We start from the raw sequence: 20,666 nt of genomic DNA, 5'->3' as shown, positions 1-20,666 counted from the left end.
GACTGGAGAACTTTAGGAGAATTTCCATGGAACTCCATTTCCATTAAAGTCTACAGGGTTTTTCTGGAGGAGATGGACTGCTCGGTTAGAAACAGGAGTGCTAATTAAGTTGATTCCACTGTAACTCTCACGGTTGGTTGACTCTCCTGTCTGCGTCACCATAGGAGTGCTAATTTGATTTCATGTATAAAGTGTGTTTGTTTCCCCAAACTGCTCTTTTGCTCTCTGATTCTTCACGTACTTACAGGCAGCTCAAGTTCTGGTGCAGGAAGGGCCCTTTCTGGCCTTGGTATGACTTGACGGGTTTGCACAGCGTTGCTTATTGCTAAATGCCACCTCCAATTTTGCAGAATCAGAGCTTAAAACCGTTCTTTTCTCTACAAGACTACCCAGTAAAAGCACCCAAAGGAGCAGTTCATTTAAACAAGCAGATTCTCAGCATTTTGTAAGTTGAATAAAATCCTCCTGTAATCTGGGAAGATAAGTGGGATGCAGGAGTCCGAGGGGGAAGCTCTCGCTGTTGGCACTGGGGCTTCCACTGGCTTAGTGCTGCTCGGGGGGAGCTGACGAGGACCCAGACACCACGCAGCCCCTCATCCTGTCTTTGGGTTTTATGGGTGCTGCTGTAAACCTCTGCATCCTGGAGCACTGAGAAAAGCAGATCTCAGTCCACTGTTGTTCTTTGTACCCATCTGTCCCAATTGTGACCCGTATGCTACTCTGCAGCTGGGAATCTGTCACTGCACGGATCAAACCCCAGTGGGGTCATTCCTTTGAATCCAGGGACCATGACAGGCCCGTGGACTCCAAAACTATTTGTGTTTAAATCAGGGCTCTCTAGCAAATATTTCTTCCTTTTCCCTTTCTTTGTTTCTTCTTTGTTTTGTTAACATTGTTATCCACTCCAGAACAACAGATTGTGCGATACCTTAAGCTATGGTTTTCCAGCAGGGATAACGTGGAAAGAACAAACACCCTGCTTTTCATCAATTTGCAAACCCACAGATTTTAAACTGTGCGGATTCTTTCTTAAATGGGAATCTTCTGTGGCACAAAAGTATTCTGTCTGTGGAATGATCTGCTTGGTTTCCTTTTTACCTGAGAAGGGGCTGGATGGCTCTCCTGTTCCTGTATGTGGTAGATTGATCTTTAGCAGGATGGAATTTAGAAGCGATGAATTATGAAAACTTTAAGACTTTTGCAGAAATGTTGTTATGTAAAGGATGAGGCCCAGGAAGTAAGAATTAAATTGCAAGAAATAATGGGCTTAAATTGCAGCAAGAAAGATTTAGGCTAGCCATTAGGAAAAAGTTTTTTATGATAAAGGAGAGTTAAACATTGGAATGGATTGTGTAGGTAGGTTGTAGAATCTCCATCAAAGGGAGATTTTAAGCACAGGCTAGGCAACCAGGAATGATGGAGCTGTAGTTGGCCCTGTATAGAAGCAAGTAGCCAGACTAAGTGACCTCCAGAGCTCCCTTCTAATCCCATATTTCCATGATATTATAAGTCTAAGATTTAGCATTGCTTGGGTTATAGCTGCAGCAGTGTGGGCAGTGGGATGGATGGATGGATGGATGGATGGATGGATGGATGGATGGATGGATGGATGGATGTTTAGGGAAGATATATCCTTTCTCACATTAACACTCGTCATAGTTATGGTCCACCTAAATTCCACTGCAGTGCTCAGAAAAATGTGCCCTTTAATTTCCTAATAAAACAGCTGGGTAAATTCTTCTACTTGCAACTAAAGGGAAAAAAAAAAAAAGAGAACACTTGAAATGAATTTTTAATACAGATTTGAGTGGGATTGCAGCAGGCACTTCTGATCTGATAATTGCACTGGATCAGCCAGAGTCGTCATCTTTTTTTCCCATCAGAAATTTTGTGTGAGTGTTTAGTGCTGGTCTTTTCCTGGTGAAATTTCCCAGGCTGAGGGCTTGCAAGGTCTCCAGGCAGCCGGAGAGCGGGGAGCCTGGCAGCAGCGTGGACAGGGTGGGCAAGGTCACAGGCAGCCACCAGCTGCCAATTCTCATCCCTCTGCATCCAGTCAATAGAAGCAAGGTCAAGAGAAATCCTCCCTGTTTATTTAGTCGATGGCCTCTAGTGAAACTGCCAAAGAGAGCACACGGTAGCACCTACGGCACAGAGCACAGACTGCTCATAGGAACGAGCATCCGACCCTTTCCGCTGAACAGGGACTCAAGTGGCTGAATCTAAAGGACCAATGAAGAAAAGGCTGTATGCTGTTGTTTTTCGGGTGGCGTTTGCTGTCTTTAGCCTGTTGAGGCTGATCCCTCTGTTCCCTGGGCAAACACAGGGATGCTTTTGCTGAGATTGCAGTTTGGAGCAGGAGCCAAGCTGGCCACCGTGATTCACCCTTGAGGGGCAGCCCATCTTCCTTGGCTTTGAAAGGCAAAGGCTCAAGTTCACTGGGTATAAGCCAGCCCCTTGGAATACCCCTCGAAAGGGTATTGGAATACTACTTGGATTATACTCCCCTTCCTTTCACTAAGACCATCCCAAACTCATTACACCATCTTCCTGTCTTCCCTAATCGACACTAGAACACGTTGGCTGGTGTTGCTGTCAGTACATCCTACTAGTGAGACAAAGCTGGGATCAGCCAAAGAATGCTTTTGTTGGCTTGGCATGGCTTAAATTGGTTTCTTGAGGGAAATCAGCTATCTTGGTAAAAGCACTTTGGTTCCTGTATCACTGCAGCTACACTACAGCTTTTCGCAGTGTAGAAACACAGTTAAAAAATCATGGCCCTAATTGACATTACCATAAATAATTTCTAGCATAGACCTGGCTCTGAGTGAATGGGGAAGTACAGCACGAAAAGCCTCCGTGTCCTATCACCAGCTGCCCTGAGCCAAGTCTTGCCTCGAGATCCTCCCAGCTTTGCTTCTCTGCCCTCACCACGCAAACCGTGTGAGACTGGTACAATCCCCAACAGTTGCGAGTGCGGCCGTAAACACAGAAGGGAAATTTAGGCTGAAAACCCTGGCAAACCTCTGTTGACTTCCTCATGATTTCCTGAGTGCTTGTTTTTTTCCCTCAGCCTCCAGCCTTTCCAATAAGACAGTTGTGCTACGAGATGAAAGGGCAAAGATGTCTGTGCCTCGCTCCCTGGTTTCTTCCTTCTTTTTTTCTTTCTTTCTTTCTTTTTTTTTTTTTTGTGCCATTCTGGAGAGCCATTGGCGGCTGCCTGAGATATCCTGAGAGATGCGGCAATTAATTTTCTTTTAATCAAGGTCGGATGAAGTAAATTGGTGCGGCTCTGCAGCCCCTCATTTTCTGTTTTTGCAGTGATGCAAAACAAATATGATCAAATTATGCTCCTTCTCACCTTATTGAATTAGGAAGCGTGACTGATCCGGGAGAGCTGAGATGTTATATACTGTACCAATCCTCACCATCCCCCCCTCCCTGACAAAGCCATCGGGAATCTTTTTGCAGGTCTTTTATTTCAAGTTCGGAGGGAAGTGTGGGAGTGGGTGTGGGTGGTGGGGAGAGAGTCCTATTTATTTCCCTTAGTCAGTGGGGTGAAGCTGTATATTTCACCTTACAGTGATGTGTGAGTAATCACAATAATCAGGTCCATCTGGGCTCAGGAATAAAATCTGACAAGAGGACAAAGAAGTTGAAGAGCAGGCCTGCAGGAAGAAGGGACGTCAGTGTGTTCCAGCAGCAGCAGCTCTTGCCCGCGTGTTCACTACGAGCGTGTCTATGAGCGGTGGGCTCCGAGGTGAAAAGCACTACGTGAGTGCTAAGCATTATTTGCACTTTGTTAGCTCCTAAGGATTACTTTGTGCTAGTTTCATTGCAGAGGAAAGAGGGAGAAAGAGATCCACATCCACCCACAGCGCTGGCTCATGGAGATGTGGCGTATAGTTTGTTCATGTAATCTCAAATGGATGCAATTCTGACTGACAGCATCCGTTTGCTCTTTGTATATGGAGAACCATTACAAATGCTGTGATCAATACCACTATGGACATACAGATTGCACAATATATATAGGCCTGTAACCCAGGCTCAGGCTGCTGCGCTGCTGTTTCTTTCCGAGGGGCTCTCTGTGCGGGCAAGGGCTGCAGGGCAGGCTCCTGTGGTCAGGACTCGTAATACCCTTGAGGGAATAAAACATGGAGATGCAGCAGGAAACATGCATAATGAGCGGGTTAATGTGTACACTGCTCTTCTCTGGAAGAAACTCAAGGTGGTTGTGAGCTTGACCTAAAGGGATCCTTTCCAGCATGATAATCATAGAAATGGACAGAGAAATCTCTGGGGAGGGAGCAAAGTATGTAGTCCATCCTCTACCCTAAGGCAAAATCAAGTGGTGACTGAAATATGAACTTCCCTTGAACATGTTAAAGGAGCTGGCCTGAGAGAGGGTGGGTCAGCAACAACAGGAATTTAGGACTAGGTCCCACTGACCTGTGAACCAGCACTCTGCGCACAGCATGGTGATCTCGGCACAGCTCATCTTGGTTAGTTCGATGATCTCATCAATCCCTTCTGCCTTCAGAATTTACATTTCTTTTAGAAACAGAATTCTCAGTAGATATGGTGGCTGGATTTAGAAAAAAAAAGCAGAACAGACTGAGAAAGGCAGGCAGTCCTGGCTCTGACAGGGGTGCCACGGATAAAATTCCTGTTTTGGTGAGAACCTAATGACATTGAGGACTTGTGTAAGCAGAGCCAGGACCGACTGCATGCCAGCCCTGCAGAGCAACTTCAGCATCCATTTCCACAACGGGAGAACGTGGGAGAGCTGAGCACCGATCTGCAGAGGTGTAGGCACCTTGAGAGAAAATTGGGCAGTGTGTAAAATACCTCCCTGGGCACGCTGTGTGATAACAATGAATAGAGGTTTTTGGCTTTGAGTTTAGGGTGTTTTTTCCTTTCTTTTTCAAGAGGGACAGAATTGGAGAGAATGTAATTAGACTGTAGGTTTTAATTTATAGACTTTGGGTGACCCTTTTCACCCTGACCCTTTTCGCCATCAGGTCAATCTTGCTCTTACTGCTCATTCTGCTTAATCGGGGCAAAAAACATCAGCCCCAGGCCAGGTGGATAAGAAGAAAGAGAAGTTTATGACATCTTTGTCTATTTGTTAGGCTTTCTATTTCGGCAGAAAACATGATCTCTTTGTCTGTCCATCAGAAATGCTGTGTTTGCAGCCCACCAGTGGTGAATGGACTGGCAATCCCAGATACTGTGCGGGATCTCGTGGAGGCTCCTTTCCCTGCCCCAAGTAGAGAGAACTTCACTCCATGTGGGCCTGGGTTGCATTGGGTGAGTGTGGATCTGGGAAGATGAGTGCAATGAATGTTGTCTTCATCACAGAACTGCTCAACCTCACCTCTTAACAGGGAGAAAGGAAAAGAGGTAGGAAGCAACAATTCCTACAGGAAAAAAACCCCCAAACTAACAAAGCCCTTATCCTGGAAGGCTTAAGGAGAGGGTGAAGACAGGCAGGAGATAAAAAAGAAGACACAAAGATAACACTAGGGAGCATTCTTCATTTTTAACCACCCTTCTCTCCTTGTTCATTAATCCTGCAATCTTTTCCTTTCTCTGAGACACTTCTCTGAGGTGTACGGCTCATGACTGCAGTCAATGTTAATCAAAACTCTTCCCAGCAGGAGGAGGGGAAGACTCGAAGCTCTCTTTGGTCTCTATAAAAACCCTGTTCCTTCAAAGGCTGTGGGTACAAAAGGGCTTTTGAAGCAAACTTTTGTGTACGAAATTACGGACCTTGACTGTAATTAATGACACTGCTGAGGGAAGGAGATACTTCTTGTTATATGGTCCAAGTTTAGGATACATCCAGTAGGGCATAAATAGAAACGAGCCTGAAGAGGAGTCTCCTGTGCTGGTAGAGATTGGAGGGGCTCATTGAGAGATCGGTCAAACAAGATTACCTCTCTCCTGTCTCTAGCCCTCCTGCATTGCTATGTGCCTTTAAACCCAGAATATCTCCTTGAGGTCTTTCCTACATGTATCGTTTCACAATATCAGTGGCCACCATCCATGCCCCAGGTGTCTGCTGACTGACTCTTTGCAGTTCCCTCCTGCAATGCTCAGTGTAGCGCTCTACTCCCCTTACCACCACCTCCTCCGTCTTTTGTAGTCGCAGATCTTTTTCTTTCTCTGTTACATTTTGCCCCTGTTCCCTCGTTCTTCCATCTCCTCCGTGTACCAGACAGATCCAGTTTCTTCAGGGGAAAAAACCCACACAAACCCACAAGGCATGAACTCACCAGCTCAGCAGATTTTACTTGGTACTGTTTTGGCATCCAATCCTACCCGTATTTCTGTGAATCATCGTGCCATTCGTGATCAGAGCTCCAAATGAAACTCACCGGGAATTTTTATTACTCCAAGAACAGTGAAGTTATAGTCGGAACTACCAATCACTGGTGCTGGCAGGACGGGGCTCCCAGGGGAGCGCAGGGCAGCACAGCTTTAATTGCCCTTTTTTTTAATCCCTTTCCTTGACAGTAGGAAAAGAACCCCAACCCCCTTACAACTCTTCCACCTTATATTTTCTTCCAAAATCCCAGATACTATAATTTCCATTTCCTGTGAAAAGCATTCTTTAGTTTTGGAATAATGCTGCCTTTGTGGCTGAAAATAGTTGCTGAATTGCTTGCTGAGAGCTTGATTGTTACAAATCATTAATAACATCCTCCACTTGGATTAGCTTGTAAGAACACCTCACTGTTGTTATCCCTAGATCTTACAGCTTGGTGTGAAGCAGGTCAGGATCATTATTTTCATTTCACAATGATGATTGTTTTCACAGAGGCACTAAGAGGTGGGATGCTGTGCCTCAGAGCAGAGCCAAGCACAGAGCCCAGGTTTCTAGAGCCTCATTTCTTGGGACTACACCCCTCATCAAAAAAAGGTAAAGTGTGTTTCCAGCCCATCTAGACCCAGATTTTACCAGGAGTTAGAGCCTGACATAGGAGAGGGCATCTGTGAAAGCTTGGTACAAGGAACAACAGAGAAATGCTGGCATAGGCAAGCCCACACTGGTACAGATGCCACAAGGAGCTCTGGTTGTGTGGAAAGCTTGTAGCTGCTGCAGGCTGAGGCTCAGCCTCTTCCAGATGAGAAATGCAATAAGGAGGGATGTAATCCCAGGAAGCAAAGATCTGCTCTGTGCCAGATGTAAGCCTTGATGAAGAGCACACAGCTCATCTCATTTCTGCTCGAGTCGCAGTAGTGGCTCTCAGGGTTGTGCTGGAGCTCTGCTACTCACCACGGGGAAGGTGAGATGACTGTTGGTAGGAGAGATTCTCAATCAGAAAATGAAAGAGTTAGGAAAATGTCTTACTGCTTGAGGCAGACCCTTTCTGGTGAACACCAGGGCTTAATTTGACCCACCCTGTTTTGTTCCCAGCGTTTATGTGACTGGGATAGGTAGGTTGCAAGGAAGAGGAGAACTGGAAAAGACCACGTTGCCCCTCCATGTTTTTAGCAGTGATTCCAGCTCAGTTTGGTGGTGATGGCAGGGGAACCTCCATCTGGCCGAGCGCTGTGTCAGGAGCTACCTTCAGGAAAAACAGGACCATGTGGGGAGTTGGGATAAATTGTTCTTGGAAGCGGCTGAGGGGGGGAGGCATAGGAAAAGGTGCTCCTTTTGGGGTGACTTTCATCACAGCAGAGAGGTCCCCACTGTTCCCACAGCCCTCTGGCTGGTGAGTTCCACAGCCAGCACCTCTGGGTTAGGAGATGGAGAAAGCGGTTTGATGCTACTGCCATGCTGTGGGTCCAGCTTCCCCTCCTGAGAGGAATGCCCTTCACTCCGCACACAGGATTTTCTCTCGTCCCATTGAGAGTGGGCTCTCTGCCACTTTATACTTTGGAGGATCATTAGCAGAAATCATTAGCTATAATACAACCTCCCCCATAAATCTCGCCTGCACCTGGATCATTTGTCCATGCCTAATTTCCATCTCCCTAATTTTATGATTTGTCCCTCATTTGATGAGAGTTCCTTCCATTAATTGTGTAGTAAGTGCTTCCAGATAAAGGGCTGAGGAGTTGACCCCATCTTGGATAGACATGGTTTGGGCTTTTTTCCTGAAGGAGAGAGTCCCTCTGAAATATTCTTGCTTCCCTTTCAGAGGGCATCACTCCAAATCTTAAAGGCACCACAGCAGCTTCCCATAGGGAAAATGCCTCTTTCAGATAAATCCTGTTCGCTGGAGGCACTGCAAAGCAGATGAAAGCAGCAAAGCTCAAGTCCAAGGTGTCCTCTGCTAGAGTTCGAGAAGTCTTGTAGGCATTATCTGTACAATTCAATTCAGACCAAGGAATAAACCTCTGCTTTCCCCACACGGACCCCTCCTAATTATCATCCTTTGCCGCTGAAGAACAATTCTGTATCCTCACACAAAAATCTCCTCTGCTGAACTATTCTATGTTCTATTAGACTGCAAGAGAGATCCTTAGCCTGCACGATGATGGGCAGGGAGGGAACTGGCCGAGTTGGCAGAAGAAGGGACTTTGCATCAGGCCATCAGTTCTTTTTCCAGCTTTTCTGCAGACCTTCTGGGTGGTCCAGAATAAGGCAGCTCTTTCTCAGTGCCTCCATTGCCATCTCAATAAGATGGTGATACTAGCAGTGGGGTGCCATGAGAGTTTAATTAATTAATTTGCAAACACTGTGAGATCCTCTGATGAAATTCACTGCATCAGCACAAAGTCATATTTAATCTGTATTACATACGGAGATCCCAATAGAAGGAGCATCCCAAATGCAGAAGAAAACTGCACCAAAAAGAGCTGCGCCCAAACTTTCTGAGCACCTGAATGAATAGTTCATGTCTCTGGCAAACAGGAAAAATTTTCCAAATCAAAGCATTTGTCCTTGAACTTCTCACTACGTGCGAGTGTGAGGCAGCTGAAGCAGCTCACGCTGGGACAAAACACAAGCCACTGGAGCACTCTCAGAGCTGAATTTGACACAGTGGATCTGCTCCACTCTTGCTAACCGTGTTTGTCTTTCTTCCAGCCTGACCTCCCCCATCTTTTTTCATACCTGTCCCATGTTTGACATTGAGGTTAGAAAACCCACCGAGATAACGCTTGATCCAAAACTCAGTCAGAGAGAACAAAAGCTTCCCTGGAACCACTGAGGCTGTAAATAGTGCAGGAGGCAAGGGTGTGGGATTCTCCGCTCCTCTCTCACTGCTGTTTCCTTTAACTGTTGATTTAGTCTTGAGGTCTGTCAGTGATGCTCTTGCCCTGGATCTTTTCTCCTGAGCGCTGGTCCACGGCAGGGCTAGTACAGATTCAAGAGAAGGGTGTAGGAGAGGAGGGAGGCGCAGTGCTAGAAGCAGCTTGCACGTTTTACAGGTAACATTATCTTTTATTGGCATCCTAAAAAGAATGTCAGGCGCTAGAGTGGCACGGGGTTTTATTTTTTTTTTTTTAAATTTCTGCTTCACTGCCATTCCGCTGCAAGATTTTTATCACATCCGTGATGCCAGCAGAGGCAGGCAGAGCTCAACGACACAACTGGCCATTCACAAGATTTCAGGACACCTTTTGTCACATCCTCTGGAGCAAACCGTGAAGGTCTCAACATAATTTCTGTCCTAAAGCCTGGAAATACTCTGAGGCTGAGCAAGGCACAGGCCTTTCCTGCTGACTCTCCAGCCAAAAGGGTCTCTGCACATCAGGCAGATGTACTGAGAGGGATCTCCCCGTTGTTTTACACGTGGAAACAATCTTTGCAGTTTTTAACTGTTATAACCCCCTGATTTCCCTTATTTGGGTTGTAACATTAAGCAAGACAGGTATTTCTAGCAATCATCCAGGCCACAGAGTGTTCTTGCTCTCTCTGAAGGTCAGGAAAGAGATTTCTAGTGATGTCTGGGCCAGTGGAACATTTTCGCTGGCCAGGCATTGCTTTCTGACCTAAAGAGCTTTTCAGAGTCCAGGCAACTCTTCTCATTGACGTATTTCATGTGACAGTTGACATTGCTTCTCATTTTCACAGCAGCTCAATTCTCTCTGGTCAAAGTTTACGGTAAGATAAGACTTTTTAGACCAGCAGCAGAAACAGTACCAACAGTCTGGCCTTGTAGTCTGTCTTCCCTTTCCTCCCAACCTCCTGGTTTTCCTTGCAATGAAAATACAACAGGTCTGACTGCTCCCTTTGCCGAACTCACTGAAGAGCAGGTAAATCTGTTCTGTAAGGACGGTTTTACTGTTGCCACAGAAAGCATGAGGGAGAAAAGTCTTCACCAGGTTTTGGATGGCTCGGCTGGTTTCAGTCATGAACTGGAGAATACCCCGCGTTGTGGCTGCCAGGAAGGGCACTGGTGCTGGAGACTGTCAGCTCAGCTCTCTGGGACAGTGAGGGTAGTTAAAACCTGTGCTCTGGAGCCCCCGTGGATTTGAAGAGTGCTGTGTGGCACAGCAGGACCACTCTGGTGGCTGTCACTGTGGAGGCTGCCACCCCAGCCCCAAGGCAGCCTGTGCCCTGTGTGCTCCAAAGTAGATTTTTGCTCTGTGACTCCTCAGGAGCAGCTGTGGGGAGCCAGCAGCTGAGGTTTTGGGTGTGTACGGAGGCAGGTGGAACTGGGTTGTGGGTTTTCATCCTGAGCTTCACAGTTGCTGTCTGACCCTGCAAAGGCCTTTCCTCTCTCCTGGCATAAGACAGCAGAAACAAGCAGTTGAGCACCTGATCCTGCCCTGCGTTCTCTCTGCAGTGCAATCTTCTCCTTTTGCATTGAGCCGTGCAATAAAAGCTGCTGTGCCCCCTATGGCAAGTGCAACGGTGGGAGAAAGAAGCTTTGCTGTGGCAAATGCCTTTCAAATTCAAGTAGCCAGGTAGCTCTCACACTCAGGAGTGCCTTTTACCTTTAACAGTCTGCAGACAAACCTTGAAAATGTACCTGAGATGGTGAAAGCTGACATCGTCCTGCCAAGGCTTGCTCCCACCTGAGAGATGACCTTGCAGGACGTCAGCACCAAAGTTTCTCCTCCTTGTTGCAGTTCCAAGAACTGTGGCCATACACTAAACTTCTTTCCTAGATGTTTTTTGCCCTAATGAGACAATGGGCACTGGCAGAGGCTGCCCAGGGAGGGGGTTGAGTCACCGTCCCTGGAGGGGTTTAAGGGATGGGTGGATGAGGCGCTGAGGGACATGGTTTAGTGTTTGATAGGAACGGTTGGACTCGATGATCCGGTGGGTCTCTTCCAACCTGGTTATTCTATGATTCTATGATTCTATGATTCTATGATAATGTTTACTAGCTGACGTGAAGCTTTTACTAAATGCCACCAAAATTCACTAAGCACTGAATTTTGGGCCTTGTGGCAACGGGTAAAATATAGAGTAATTGTATTGATTCAATTGCATGTCCCAGAGGACGATGCACATCAGAGTTCAACCACAGAAAGGAAGAGTTCAGCCTGGGTGTTATCCAGTCTTTTGCCAGTGAGACGGGTGAGTTCCAAGTGAGATACGCAGCGACGTACCTGGTTGTGCGATAGAAGCAAATGCAAAGCCAGCTATAGCCCTGCCTTCTGCCAAACTCACCTGGACAGGATGAAATCATTGTTTTATCTAACGAGGAGGGACACTGTATATGATCTGATGATTACAGCAGGATCTAGGAAACAGGATTTCTGAGTTCCTCACCCTGCTGTGCCACTGCTTTACTGCATGGTCTGAAGGAAAACAGTTCGATTTTTTTTTCCTCAGTTAACATAGTTGTGAAATAACGCTGAGCTTTATATAAGATTTTATGTTCAAAACATGCACCGCGTCCACGTGCCACAGTACGATTACTTTGTCTGAGATAACAGGCCAGGGTAGGAAACATACCCTGTCTATCTCTGTGTTGTGAGGCGTGCTGGGAGGATCTGGTTTTCTGAACACCTCAAGTCAGAACCCCTGGTGCCAAATACACTGGAGAATGAGGCCTCTGAGTGTGTGCGTAGAGCTCAGAGAAGGAAGCAGAGGAGCAGACAGCGTTGTTGTTTGCATTGCCAAGGACTTAAGCAGGTCCTAGCTGAGCAGTGTGTTCAGCTACGCTGAAAATCTTAGAGAAGAAGGTTTGTCTCAGTTGATTCTGGTAAAAAGAGGGCTTGATGGGTAACCATACCCTCCAGCACTGAGAATTTGATTGAGTTGTCCTGAATCTCCTCCTTGGTTTTGGTACTTTGTGTGATCACAAGCTGCACGTGTGGTGTAGATGAAGGAGAATTGTAGGAGTACCCTCAGCACGGGCAAAGTGCATAAAGGTGGCCAGTCACAAAATCAGGAGTGAGCGAGAGTCCGGCCACATGGATCTGCCCCAGCGACGATCCAGGGCTTGGCTGCAATAAGAACGTCCTTCAAAGTTCTGCTCTGGATGTGAATCTCTGCGCAGTGAACAAATCTCCTCAGACAGGCGTGCCCCCCTCCCTGAAAGTATTGTTAGGATCTGTTGCTGATCCAGACTGCCTAGAAAGCTGGATTTGAAGGGATAGGAAACTGCAGAAGTAAGGGCTTTTATTTTTTCAGATAGTCTGATTTTTAACTATGTAAATTCATGGGTTTATATTGTGATGATCCAAGCACTCCGGGTATGGAACAAACACTGGAATTCTTTTCCAAAATAAATCCCAACACAACCAGCACTGAGAAGTCTGATCTTTCTCCTGCAGTTATCACCCTGCATTTACGTGTTGTGTGCGCACACGAGAGGGCTGCAAGTGCAGGAAAACGTGTGGGAACGTGGGCAAGTGTCTGTGCAGGAGAACGTGTGCGAGAGGCTTTGTGTGTGTGTGTGAGGGAGGGCATGTGCATGTCTGCAGACTTGTGTTTCTGTGGGTGTGTATACGTGCGGGAACATGTGCATGTATGTAATTTTGTGCTTGTGTAGGAGAGAGGAAGGGAAAGCGTGGTAAAGTTATTTGAACCTGTTTGAAGGTCGGGTCTCCCCAAGGTTATCTGCTTTTTTTCCCTTGAATCTGTAAAGTAATGGTATTCACACTCACTACTTGAGAAGTGTTTCTTTTTATAGCTCTTCCAGATGACAAATAATGCCTGTTTTTGAAGTCCTTTTTAAGTCATTGTTCCCTGGACGCAGATACCATGTTTGGGTGCAGGAGGGGAACAGAGCACAGAGCTATTTCCCCTTTCTGTCTGCAGGGAGCTTTACTGGGACTAGTGAAATTCCAGCCAGGATCATCCAAGGGGCTGCAGGCTCACGGCATGTGAGCTAATAGGACACCCTCTACTTCAAGTCCCGTGACACTGAGAGAAGCAGACACCCACCACCGTCCACTCCAAGCTGTTGGGGTCTGGGCCAGGGAGAAAAAAGCCAGGGAGAAAAATCCAGCTGAAATCAGTGGTAGATTGCCTGGGGTCAGCCTCCCGAGCTGGCCCACTAAGAATAAGCTGAATTTGGAGTTGTTGAGCGGACAGGTGTCTGGATCAGAGCCACCCCTTGTTGGGGGCTGGGGTTGGTTAAATTTTGCCCATCTTCAAACATTCTGGGTGGCGTTGCCCCCTGTGGCTGGTGGGGATGGGTGGGCAGCACACCCCGTGCTCTGCACTTCCCAGAGAAGCACAATCTGCTTCCCAGCCGGCTTCCCAGCAGCCTAGTCCTTGCTGCAGGCACTCGGCGAGAGTGTTCCCTCACCGCAGTGGCAACCTCTGCTTTTTTAAAACCAGCCCCTTCTTCCTTGCCTTCCCTTAGTCCTGTGTGGTGGCCAAGGTCTCTCTGCCTGGTAGCAGCCACAGCTGTTCTGTGCCCAGGAATTGTTGGGTGCTCTATAAGCACAGGGGTGTAGCTGGGAACAGTGTTTTGTGCTTCTTTAGCCAGGGATGGACAACTCATGCACTCCGTAGAGCGCTCCGGTTCCTCGCTCTTGCAGTGGGGGTTTTGTGTGCTCGTCACCCATGGACAGTGAGCTTATCCCCATCTCTGGAATCTGGCCACTCATTTACTCTCCTCCCTGCAGGCTGGATAACTGAGCTTTTCCTCCTAGAGATCCTGAGATGTGCTGGAAGGTCAGTGGTCCCCGTGGTTATATTTTGTGGAATACAGACTGAATGGGTCTCCCGGGGTTTGGGCCAGAGGGAATTGCAGATACCCAGGAAGGTGCTCGGCTTCGTATTGGAAAAAGCTCAGGTGAAACGGCTTGTGGGAAAATGAACAAAACAGGGAACAGAAAAGGGGCAGAAAGATTCAAGAAGTAATCCAGAAAAGGAGAAGGAGAAAGCTTGGTTGAATGGATAAACGGTCTGTGAGCAGGAAACGATATCTGACTTAATGTATTAGTCAGACAGAAAAATTAGATGGTGTAAGCTGATCCTTCCTGCAAGGGGTGCTGAACTTTTTTGGTGACTTTAGAAGGCCATGTTTACAGTAACTTCAGCTCGTGACCAGGCTATAAAGACAGGCTCTTTGGGGCAGGAGGAAGGAGCATTTCACTGTCACACACACCTGCCTCCACGGGCAACCTGGACTTGCCGTTACTGGGCTTTTTTTTTTCTTTTATTACAAGATTGTACTTTGCTTTTTAACATAGAAATATAAAATATGCATGTATATAGCTTATCGAAGATGATAACATTCACAGGTAAGGGAACATAAGTCCACTTTATAGCAATAAATTATCTTCCCCACCCTTTTGGACTGATTAGCAGCTGCGTCTCACCTAAGCTTTCCAGAGTTTTCCTTCTAATTTTTCACCTGAATTGTTTTCTCCATTTTAGCTGCACTCGTAGGGGGTGTTTTTATTGAAAGTGCCTACAGGGATTTCCGATCGTTGTTCCCACTGAGGCCCTGAAATTACACAGCCAGTTTTGAGATGCTCACCCTAAGTGTTGATTATCAGAGTTTAATTTTAATAACAAGAGGCAAAGGCGACTTTGGCTTGCGATAGGTTTCCATTCACCTGTAGGGAGTTACCCCAGTTGGCTCTGGTTTGCTTTCAGTCGCAGGGAGGCTGAGGTTCCCAATTCAGAGCTCGTCCGCTAAAGCCGGGATGTTAAACCTGGCTCTATGAACCCGTGCGAGTCTGCTGGGGGCAGTTCCATGTGCCCCATTGTATAACCCGCTTTATCACTATAAGCCATTGGAACCGATAAACCGTTTCCATGGAAATCCATGGAAAGGCAGTGTGTCCCCAATAGCACTGAGCCAAATTTATTGGTATTAGAGTATGATTCAAGTCAAACCTCAGCTTAATAGGTTACCAGTAAAGTTGCTACAGTAACTATCAGTGCAATTCCCAGTAAAATTGAACCATTGTTGAACCTTGTTGGCGTTTATGTTGGTTCCAATAAATATATTTTACTTTACCATTGCAACCGGTCAGGAGTACAGTCGGGTGCTGCATCCCAGCTGGGGAGAGGGGCACTAATTCAGCTGCTTGAGGTTATTTGTATATACCTGTAGTGTACAGGCAATTCCCCAATTTTTCCTACACATTTTCCTGACATAATTAGAGGATCTTCAGTCCCAAGTACATGAACTGATTGGCGACACCCACATTACTCTGGAATGGTCCCAGAGAGAAATAGTTTAATAACAGAAGATAGGTAAGCAAATCCAAAGCTGATATTTTCCCCTAAATCCATTGAAGGGAATGGAATAGCTGTGTTTGTGAATCATGATCCAGGACTTAGGAATGTGAGATACACACCCGAAAGCAGCTGGTTCGATAGTTGTTCAAAACTCTTTGATACCACTTGGGGCCTTTCCAGTGCTTCTGGTTAAGCAAGCGCTCAGCTGCTCTTCTGGTCTGTGGCTGCCACATGTATCAGAGTCAAGAGAAAGATGTCAGGCACTTCCCACCTTAAATATTCTGTCTGACTGTGGCTATATAATTGGCCTGGCCATTTCACATCCAAGGGCTATATCCCGATCCCTTTGGTCGGGCTTCCCACAAAGTCAACTTCAGCATCTTCCCTGATAGCTGAATTAGAGCAAGGACTCTGGGACTGGGCCCAAGACCATTTGTGAGGTGTTTGTAGTAACTGCTGCAGCACGTGGAAGGAGCACGACTTGAGCTGGGGTTACCTGGGACCCTGCTTTCACCTTCTGCCTGGACAGAATGCATCCCAACGAGATCGTACTGGAGCAGGTCCCTGGGCGTGCTGAGCGTCCCTTCTTCTGCTTGTGAGCAATCTCTGGCAAACGCTCACGAGCAGCAGTGCAGTGACCTTTGTATTCCATAGGCGTCTCAGGTACAGCGTGTTTGTGCTGTTGGAACAGGAAGGAGAGCTACCTGGAACCAGCCCAACGCACAGACAAGGAAAACCTGCACAGATCCTAGTATCCAACAAGCTGAGAGTGCACTGAGGTGTTTGCTCTCCATGTGGCATTCCCAGGTGGAGCCAGGACTGGTTGCGTGGACCTGGCTGGGTTTTGTCCCCAAGCTCACAGGTGACCTGTAGCTCCAAGTACCAAATAGAGGCTGGGATCCTGTTCTCCCTGCTAGCTCGTCTCCTGCTGTTTTGCAGATGTTTCTTTCACAAGAAAATCAAACCTTTAATGGTGATAGAGTCGGGTTCCTCTGACAGATCTGGGTGACAGAAATGTGTGGCAGTCAGAAGTCTGGGTCTGGGAACTAAGAGTGAGTGAGTGGGACACGAGCTTCTATGAAGGATCATTTTCTGAAGGTGAGGAGGCTCTGCTGCTATTGGTATCATACTAGAGGACAAATGTTCCTTCCCTTTGATCTGTAGCCTGTTTCACCCTGTAGGATTTTCACAAGAGGATTTATCAGCCTGTACATTTGTTAAGTTGAAGCTGGAAAGGGAAAATAGTCCCTTCAGTCTTTGCTAGTGGAAATTGCTCTGTATGGAAACCCAGAACACAATGAGAAATAAATAAATTGAAACCCAGAGCTGAGAAATAAACAATCCCTGTGGGAATAGTGTGATCACAAGAAAATAAGAACAATAAATTGCCCTTCTCTGAGGTTTCAGGGCTCTTAAAAAACATCAAATAAGTCTCATAGCTCCTTCTCAATGTGGCAGTGATCTTTCTTCCCATTTTAGAGATGAGGAGGCTGAGGGATGGCGTGGCGAAACAGCACAAGTACCAGTTGCAGTGTTTGGTACAGCTCAGTGCCTTTCAGAGATATCTGAGCTACCTTGATATCAGAAGAGTATGGCTCTATTAGCACAGTGATCCGTCTGGGATAATTTTTCACCGCTTGCTGTACTTATTCAGCAGTAGCCTTGGTATCTTTAACCAGCACTGCACTGCGCGGTGTCGTCATACCTTGTAATCTGATTCACATATTCCTAGGACTAATGCGATTCGCTCTCTGACCTCTTCCCTATCACGGGCTGAAGAATTGCCCCAGCCTCTCTTCTTTACACTGGTAGGCACGTAGCAGAGAGCAGTCCTGCCCTGGCTTTAGCAAACCAGTCCAGGTGGGACTGGGTGGTATTGTCCATCTCTTCATTTTTAGGTTCTTGGCTCATTTTTCCAAAGAAAACGTTCCATATTCACTCTCTAGTCTACCTTCTGACTGATGCTTTTTGGCGTACCTAAACCCAAGCAGGGTCTGTTCTTCACAAGAGTTAAGCAGATGAGGGAAACCTTCTGAAGAGGAGAGAACCAGCTGGCCACCAGCTGGAACCAGGGTTCCTTGGGACTGGCCTGTGGAGGTCACTGTAGCTGCGGGGAAAGGGGTTGGGTCCTGCATGAACCAGGCAGCAAGGAAAGCAAAACTTAAAGGTAAAGTTTCCAAAGCGATTCTAGCCTGGCCAGACCTGTAGGCTGATTCTTTGTGTGCACGGAAGTCACCATCCTCAACCAGGCTACAAACCGAGCCTTCCTCTTTCTGAAGCGCAGGCTTTTACTGTGGAGGCAAGCATCTCCCGTGGTTGCAGAAGGCGGCTCTAAGCTTCTTGGAGGACAGTGGTTTATAAGCAAAATAGCCATAAATACATCAGCCAATGGATTAGTAACCGGTGTGTGTGGGTGTTGTGCGTGTGCATACATAGACATATAGACGTGCACGTACACGCATTTCTTTCTCTGCCAAGCTTATGCTAAGTGGTATCATCAAAATAAACTGCCAGAAGAGTTAGGATCTTTGGGTGAAAGTATGTGTTTGAAAACATAGCAATAACAATATTTCCTTTGAACAGACCACTGTGTAAAGATCTAATTCCATTGCCGAGGCTCACCGAAGGGTGGCTTGAATCAATCTGCCTGCCTAATCTGGTGAAACATGTCTACAAAACCAGAATTTGTTGGTGGACTGGTGGTAATTACATTGCAACTGGAGGTTGCTTGCAGACTCAAGGCTAAACGAAAAAATATGAAGCATATTAATTATCATTACCTGCTGCAAAGCCCCTTTCACCATGAGTTGGTTTCACACTGCTCTGGGTAGGGGGGAAGAGGTCAACTTGGAGACGCAGAGGGATAAATTGTGTTGTCTAAGAATGACCCGGGAGTGGTGGCTTCCATTTTTGAACACAGATCACAGAGAAATGCGGTTCTCATAGAAAAACTTCACACATTTCAAAGGGAGAAGAAGATCCTGTGCGTGCTAGGGAAGAGTAGCATGCAAAGATGTAATGCAGAGATACAGTATTTAAAAAGAGAAGAGCAGTGAACATCTATGGGCTTGATCCAAATGCTTACTGCAGCTGATTAGACTCCTTCCCCAGACTTCAATGGGATCAGGCCCTTGATATTCTATAAACACAGATATATATTTAAAATTATTTAAGAAAGTTAAGATGATTGAGAGATTGGCGACTTCCAGCAGTGGTGGTTAGATAGTGCAACACCATCCTCCTAGGAGATGCTACATCAAGATGATCAGGGAATTATGTGCATAAAATAAATCCTCGGGCTTCAAGATAAGAACATATTGCAGTTTCTTGCCATATGGTTCAGACTAAAATTTCTTGCTAGCCCAGCTCAGATTCTCTTCCTTCTCTGTCCTGATACACTCCAGCTGAGCTCAGCTATTCCTGGGCTGGTTCTAAGCGTATTAAGAAAAACGCATGTCGGTGCCCACTGTAGTTGATTTTCAGTAATCCGAGCTACACGGGCAACCCTTTGTGCTGCCGTCGCACCCAGCTGGCTCCATGGGGTCTTGGCCAGTGCCTTGGGGCTGCTCACATGCGGTAAAGAGCAGAAAAGGGCCCTCAGGCTGCTCTAAGGGGTCTTCTGCTACAGCTCAGCCTCACCCCAACTGTGCTGCCGCTGGAGTCACAGCTTTGCTGCGGGAGAGATTGAGTGTTGACTTCAACAGGGAGCAGAGCACTGGAAAAATCTCACAGGAAATTGCTGAAGAGCAGCAGTTTAGGCCAAAATGAAGAGGAATCTCCTCATTTGGTTGGACTAGATGGTTTTGATGCGTTTTTGCAGTGGCCAGAGCAATGCGTCTCTTTTACACGAGGGAGGGAGAACGAGGCAAGGGTGGGGGTGCGGGAAGAGAAAGAGAAAGCAGTTAATGTGACTGAATAAAGATAAAAGAATGCAAGCGCCACCGAGTTTGCTGTTTATCTGGACATTGTGTAATGTTGCGGAATCAGATGTGGCACTCTGGCTTTTGCACAGAAGCGCACAGGGAGAAAGCCAGCCTTGCTGCGGGCAATAAGGAGAAGGTTTTAGAGGAGACTCCCTCATCTCCTCTCCACAAGGCAGCCACTTTGAAAGCAAATTCGCAGCACTCTGGGGTTCCTAAACCAAGAAGAATTTTCCTTTGATCTGAGGAGTGAATTTCTGGTGACCGGGAGAGGCGAGAGCCCAGCCAGCCCAAAAAGGCATCGCCGATTCACCCAGAATTAACCTAGTCCTTTTGGGGCTGGGACGGAGGAATCTAGGTGTTTAATTCAGAAACAAAGGAGGGAAGGGAAAACTGCAGAGGTTGTAAGGAAGCCCAGGGATTGCAGAAGGTCTGTGAGGTCCCGCCAGGTCTGGATTGATTAGTATTCAGTATTTATAATATCTCCATAATGGTAAAACAAAAGAAAACAAGCCCAGAGAATGCATTTTTAATCATCAATCATTGCTCTTTGTTTGTCATGAATGAGAGGCGAGGGGAAATAGTCTCCCATAATCACCTCCCTTCGCATCTCCTGCCACACAGGCCTCGCTAAAAGGGAAATAAATAAACAAGCAGCAGATCTCAAAATAAATCCCAGAGACATGGGTGCTACGTGGGTTATCACACCCGCACACAGGGGTCTTGCTGGAGATACAAAGCAGGGGAAGGACACTGAAAGAGCAGGTGACAAAGACAAAGCAGACATAGGGCATTAAATGGGAGAAAAAAAGAAGGGCTGGAATTACAGAGGGGCAGCAGGTGAACGAGGAAGGAGCTTTTTGAGAATGGTGAAATAATCAGTGGGCAAAAGCCTGATGAACAAGGACTTCTTCTCTTGGGACATGGGACATTGGGTGGAAAGCTTGAAAAGCCGGCAAATCCCAAAGAATTCCAACCTTTTCACTATCTGAGAATCACATAATTTTAGGATTTCCACTTGGAAAAACCCCATTTTTTCAAGGATAGAATTCAAGTTAGGAAAAAAACAACTATTGAAAAGCCCATAATTTCTATTAAGAGCCCCCCAAACTCTATCTTATCAGGAACAGCACGATGCTGAACTTCTCCAATGGGATCCCTGCTTTGATCTTGCAGCAGTTCTC

Source organism: Phaenicophaeus curvirostris, chromosome 22 (assembly GCF_032191515.1).
Source record: "Phaenicophaeus curvirostris isolate KB17595 chromosome 22, BPBGC_Pcur_1.0, whole genome shotgun sequence".
Taxonomy (NCBI): domain Eukaryota; kingdom Metazoa; phylum Chordata; class Aves; order Cuculiformes; family Cuculidae; genus Phaenicophaeus; species Phaenicophaeus curvirostris.
Note: the sequence above shows the minus strand (reverse complement) of the source record.